We start from the raw sequence: 6813 nt of genomic DNA on the forward strand, positions 1-6813 counted from the left end.
ACATTGATTGAGAGTTATTATGTTTTTAGATATATATATATATATATATATATAGAGAGAGAGAGAAATGTATTCAAGTGAGGACTCATACATTATAGAGGATTATGAGGATAAATCTTGTGCATTGGATTTTAAAAATTAAGGGTGTAGATTAAATGCAATTTTAGGTTTTATTTGGGTTAAATTAGGCGTGTTTTCATCCCACTCAAGGTTGGGGGTAGTTTTGTATTTTGAACGGCGTTTTTAATTATAGAGTGTTTTAATTATGGTATTATGCTTAAGGGGACGGCTCGTTAGGCTTTTCATTATCTTTTCCAATTTTCGAGCATCCTGCGCCGTCAATTGCAACACCGATTTTCTCTCCGTTGGTTGACGTTTTAGAAGCTTAAAGGTGGCGGTTGGCGATTAGTCATGAGCGTCGGCGAGTTAATTGCGTGGTCCTCGTAAGGTTCGTTACGTTGTTGGTTATCAGTCGCCGGCGATGTTGAGTCCGTAGTCAATGCCAGAGCGAGGAGGGTCGCGGCCGGGCAAGAGGGCTGTAGGTGCGGCGTTGGCGTCAGAACCAGGTTGGTGTTGCTGTTCTCTTTGTTGTTTTTTTTTTTTTTGACATTTTTGGTGTTTTAGATTGTTATATATTATTATTATTTTTTTTTGAGTTGATTTTTGTTGTTGAATGTGTTTTTTTTGTGGTGTTGGGGTGTATTGTGATTTTTTTAAAGCAGAAAAACTGAAATTAGAATATGCATTGTGTGCAGAGTTACAACTTATTCAAACTCATCACCATACAACTATAGAGCTAGAAGCTCAAAAATGACTGATGAAAGCACAAGAATGCTGGCTAAACACATAAGAATAAATTTGAAAAGCAGAGTTGATATTTGAGAGATGGCAGTTTGGGTGCCTTTTCCATGTTCGGCTACTTCAACATATCCTCATTTGCATCACTCAGTGTTAGAAAATGCACCACACAAATATGCACTGTTTGATACACATCACCGAAAAATACACCACTAAGTATGGAAATATACATCATATAGTGTTTGGAAATACACAATTAGGGACAGGGGAGTTGTGATGCATTATTTTGGGTGTGTGGTGTGTTTTTGGTGTTTTTGTGTATTTTCATGTGGTGCGTTTTCTAATATTGAGTGGTGCATTTTATAAACATTGAGTTGTGTGTCCGCACTGTTCACAGGTAGGTTAAGACGCGTCCACACTTGCAGATTTATATATATATATATATATATATATATATGCCTAAGACCTTGTGGTCTAGTGGCACCCGGTATCCCGAAAAATACTCTCACATGAATGATGGGAGTGGGTTCGAGTTTCAGTAGGTTGAGAAAGTAGCTATGAACAGATACTACATTGTAACCTACAGCGATAATTATATATATGGATATTTTGAATTCTGAGACATGGTTCTCACCTGATTAGGGACCTATATTCTTTCTTAAATTATTTTATGCAGTAGTTGCGGGTTTTTCTCACCAAAAAACAAAAAAAAAAACAAAAAACAAAAAGGTGCAATGTTTATCGTCAAAATAACAAAAGTATTGATTTTTTCTTAAATTATTTTACGTATATTTTCAATCTTAGAAATATTCTTCCTTTTCTTTTTTGGCTGTAACCTTCTGTTGTTGCCTGTATTTAAAATGGATTAATACGACCATCAATTCATGCAGGCTTTACAATTGCATTAATTAGTTTTGAGTTCAGATGTGTAGAGATTTGCTCTGATACCATATTGGAGAATGGAAAAATATTGTATATTGATTGTATTTAACAATGAAGAAACCTAAGCATATATATACTAGCTACCCTAATGGTAACAATAAAAATAAAGGTAAGGAAATCCTATGATTGACTAATCACATTACAAAGAATGAGGAAAAAATATTTACATATGGTAAAATAAATCTCTACAAGATGCACCTTCAGATTTTTTTCAGTTCAAAATAATCTAAGGGTGTGTTTGGAAAGCAGGAAAATGACTTCGGAAAGCAGGAAAATGATTTCTAGAAAATGTTTTCTGGAAAATGATTTATTTTCCGGAAAATGGCTTCATTTCCAGTGTTTTGATGTATTATAGAAAATTGTCTTTTTGTGTTTGGTTCATTTTCTGGAAAATGAGTAGGAAAATGGGTAGAATTATATAATTAAACATTTTAATTATTTTATTTAAATATAAAAATATAAAAATTATAATATTATTAAAATATAATATTTGTTTAAAATAAAATTTAAATTATAAAAAAAAAAAAAAAACTAAATCTACGATTTCCGGCGGAAACCTATCCCTAACAGGAAACCAGATGTCCCCCAACCTCCTTGGACCATTTCCGTAGCTACGCCATTGTTCCGGAAAATGACTTCCGGAAAAAAATTTCGGAAGTTGTTTTCCGAAAATTTGGCTTGATTTTCCTTGGTCAACAGAAATTGTTTTCCGTTGACCATATTTTTCATGTGTTCCCAAACAAAGGAAACCCGGAAAATGATTTCCAGAAATCATTTTCCGGGTTTCCAAACACACCCTAATTGTATTTGAATTTATTCAAATAAATTAAAAAACGAGAGACGATGCTTTAATTAGTGGCAACACTTTCTCATTGAAATTTTTAATAAGTAATTAAAGTTGGTATATGTTGATTCAGTTTGAGTATGAATTTGAGTCATGCCCTGCTACCATGGCTAATGGAGAAGTGTGTTGATACCAAAAGTATGTGTAAATTTGGTAAGTGGAGGAGATGTCATCTACGGTGTTGCCCACCAGCACATAGGAGGGATTGGTTCAGCTCTTTATGGGGAGAGGTATTTTTTACTTTAATTTGTTTCTTCCTTTTGGTATACTTTTCTACTTGATTTCATGGTGTCTTCATTTGTATTCTCCTTGGTTTTGCGCTACGCATGCAAGACATGAAATGAACATTTGCTTTCAATATATGCCAGGAATTCAAATTATATATAGTGATTTGATTTGTTCACTTTTAATCTTTGATTTTAAATTAAAATCGACCAGTATGTTTTAGTACATGACTACGGCGTCTTGTGACACGTTTAAGTTTGTGTTCAAGTTTTTGAGAATTATGTATGGGCTGTGTTTGGTAAACATATCTGAAAAAGTAGCTGAAAGTTGAAAAGTAGTTGAAAACTGAAAAATTATAAGTTTGAAGTTGAAATCTGAAAAGCTGTTAAGCTAGTTGTCATGAGTAAATATGATCCAATGGACAAAATCAAGGTTATCTTGCTAAAAGGCATGAGTTCGAATCCTACAAAGAAGCTAACTGTCATGTTTAAAAGTATTTGGTAAAATTAATTTTCTGATAAGCTAATTAATGAAAAAAGACTAAAAAAGACATCTCCATACAATTTAAATTCTTTTAAATTTAAATAGGTTTGTTTATATATTAAAATATAAAATAATAAAATCAATATATTTTAATAAAATATAAAGTAAGAACATATATCTGAAAATATATAAACTAAAACAAAATGTTTATAATTCATAAGATTAGTTCATACAAAAATTAATGTTCAAACACAAATGTCAAATTGAAATTACAACCAATATATTGAAGAGAAAAAGTCAAAAAGGATTTTAATTTAGAGGGGTAAATGATGTCATTTATTTAAAATAATAAGAATAAAGATGGAAAAAAAGTTAAAAAGCTACTAGCTTACTTTTGAAAAGATACCTAAAGTAGCTTTTCAAAATAAGCTATTATTTTAAGCTACTAACTTATTTTAGGAACATTACCAAACAGAGCTTATAGCTTATTAGTAGCTTAAAATAAGCTATAAGTTCCTAAATAAGCTTAGCCAAACAGAGCCATTATTGTCAAAAACAAAACGGTAATTTGTCAAAATTTATGACTAAGTTACCATCAGTATTTCTCTCTCATACTTTGTCAAATATGAAAAAATTCACTCAACAAAGAGAATTTTTTTTCTTTATTTCTTTATACCTACATAGCACAATAGCAATCAACACAATATTTTGATAGAAGAATGTTAAACTCAGTCTTCCAAATTAAAATTGACAAAATTGGTATTGTTAGAGAACCAAATATAGCATTAGTTCATTACTTTATCTTACATGTCTATGTGTCTCACTATCTATTTTTTTTTTTTAAATCGATGTATTTTGAATTAATTTACGATGGGCGGACAATATGCTCATCGTTCCCCATTTATGGAGAGGGAATGGAAGTAGGAAATGAAGCCGATTATATTGTAGGAATGACAACATGTTATCCTCAACCCGATTCTATTAAGATTGTCGAGGGAGAAATGCTAACGCTTGTGTCTAATTATTGCACTAGGCTGAGCCACATTGGAGTCATGGGGATGTTTTACATGTTAGTCGCCGAACCTTTGCAAGAATCTATTCTCTCACGCATGCTCAACTTGAGGTAAGATTTTACCCCATCAACATGTGACCTACCATGTGGTTAGAGCAATAAAAGTAATGTGTATTTGAAAAAAATGGTAGCCTTGAAATTGATATCATAAATAATGATCAATAAGGACATTTATGTTAAATATATGAATAATAACTTTTATATTAATAAAATTTATTTTATTTAAGAGTTTTAATGAATGAAATATATATAAATTTAATATAATTTTAATTTATTTTTCAAGGATAAAAATTCATAACGTTAATAACATTGTTAATATAATTATTAGTACTATACTCTCCCTAAAGCACCGAACATTAAGTTTTTAGTAATTGTGTTAATTTTTCTGACATTTAATAAAGAAAATAATAAAATAATGGTTCTATATGCTTACAAGATTCCTTAAATTGACTTAATTTTGCAGATAGGTGCAGCAGTGAGCCAATGAATCCAACAGATGATGTTTGAGCTTTATTTGCGTCACATGGGGAATTGTAGTGTTTGTTGCTGTCGTAGTTGTGATTATTGTTAAATAAATGTTGTGCAGGAAGCTAAGTACGTGACAGCGACTATGAATCAAATTTAAGTCGTGTTTATGCGTGTACTATGTCAAATATTGTGGATTGTGCAGTTAAATAAATATTATGTGAAATAAATAAAAGTGAATTTTATTTTACTTTGATATTATTGTATGTAGTCATATATTTTTTAGATAATGGTATTGAATTATTCATAAAAGTGCAATTTATCTATCAAATTTAAAGAAGAAGAAGAAGAAGAAGAAGCAGCTTGAACTTTTAAAAAAAAAAGTGCAATTAGTCCAATCTGACTTATTATTGCATGTAGCCTTTAAGTTAAAGGTGATTGTAATGTCACATCAATATGGATTGCAGACTTAGATGTCCAATAATAATAATAATAATAAATGACGGATTTATTCTATTAATTATACCCACATTATAGACTCAATCCATTAATTATTACTATACACAGATATTCTCCTTTAATTATGTTTGAAGTGGTAGTTTTAATCCGAGTTAATTCCATTTTTTGTCCTAGTTTTATAGGCGGTAGTCCACTTTTAGTCCTTTTTTATTAAAACATCCACATATGGTCCTAGTATTATTGTGGCATGACCATTTTTGGTCCTCCTTCAACAAAATCGTTAAAATGACGTTAAGTACAAGGACATTTTGATCTTTTCTTTACAAAGTAAGTTGATCCACTATATATTTGTTTTTGCTTTTTTGAAAAAAATCTCTATTTGCAGATCGAAATGCCCTTGCAATTATGAGAATTTTAACGATTTTGTTGATAAAGGACCAAAAATGGTCATGCCACAATAATACTAGGACCAAAATGGGATGTTTAAAAAAAAAAAAGGACTAAAAGTGGAATGACACATATAAATCTAGGACCAAAAATGAAATTAACTCTTTTAATCCACTACTAACAAATTATGTTAATACTAATAATAATGCAATAAGTTTTTTTTAAAAGAAATAATGCAATAAGTTAGAGCGAGGCTTCAAGCACATTCAATTCATATGTCATTTCTATTTTCTAAAAAACGAAAAAAATAGTAGTACTACCACAATTGCATTTTTCAATTTTCTATTTTCTATTTGCAACAAGAAATAAAAAAAAAAAAACAAAACAAAACAAAACAAAAACAAAAACACAAGCATATTATTATATCTTTGACAAATAAAAAAATGTTATAAAATAGTTTGCTCTCATAAAGAAATGTTAATACAAAAAATTGATATTCACATATTATAATTCACAAATATAATCAATGTAACTTATTTAAGCGTCCATTTTGCTTAAATGATCATAAAAACTCTATGTAAGAAGCAAAAACATTGCAAATAGGAAAAATTATCAAATAGGCCCCTGAATATTACTCAAGAAGTCAATTAGGCTCTTAAACTTTTAAAGGTTATAATTAAACCCTTAAACATATTATTTTATCGCATTGAGACCCAAAAATCGACTGGTGACATGTAATTAGATGTCACTAGGGTTCCGGCGAACCTCTAACGAGATTCCAATCATATTCCGGCAAAAACACCGATGAAATGGTCGTTGGTGTCATTTGGTCGCCTTCTCTGGCGAGGGAGAAGGCGACCAGATGGATCTGCCTCCTCCTTTGCCGGAGAAGTCGACCAGATGGGTCTGCCTCCTTATTTGTCGAAGAAGGCGACCAAATGGGTTTCCTTCTCCCGCGAAGGAGAAGGCAACGAAACTACTCACATTCTCCTTCACTAGAGAAGGCAACCAAACGACATCGGCGACCGTTTTGTCGGTGTTTTTTATCGGAATATGATCGGAATGGCGCTAGAGGTTCGCGCAGAACTGCAGTGACTTGTAATTATAGGTCACCAATCGATTTTTGGGCCTTAATGCT

The 6813-nt window shown here is 31.3% G+C and overlaps 1 long non-coding RNA gene across 1 annotated transcript; it reads left to right on the forward strand.

Moving 5' to 3' along the window:
- The first annotated feature begins 326 nt into the window (after positions 1–326).
- LOC116011393 lies at positions 327–5079 on the forward strand. Its single transcript, XR_004097013.1, has 4 exons — positions 327–566; positions 2658–2814; positions 4326–4415; positions 4828–5079. It is a non-coding gene; the product is annotated as an uncharacterized LOC116011393 (long non-coding RNA).
- The last annotated feature ends 1734 nt before the right edge of the window (positions 5080–6813 follow it).

Source organism: Ipomoea triloba, chromosome 2 (genome assembly GCF_003576645.1).
Source record: "Ipomoea triloba cultivar NCNSP0323 chromosome 2, ASM357664v1".
NCBI lineage: Eukaryota > Viridiplantae > Streptophyta > Magnoliopsida > Solanales > Convolvulaceae > Ipomoea > Ipomoea triloba.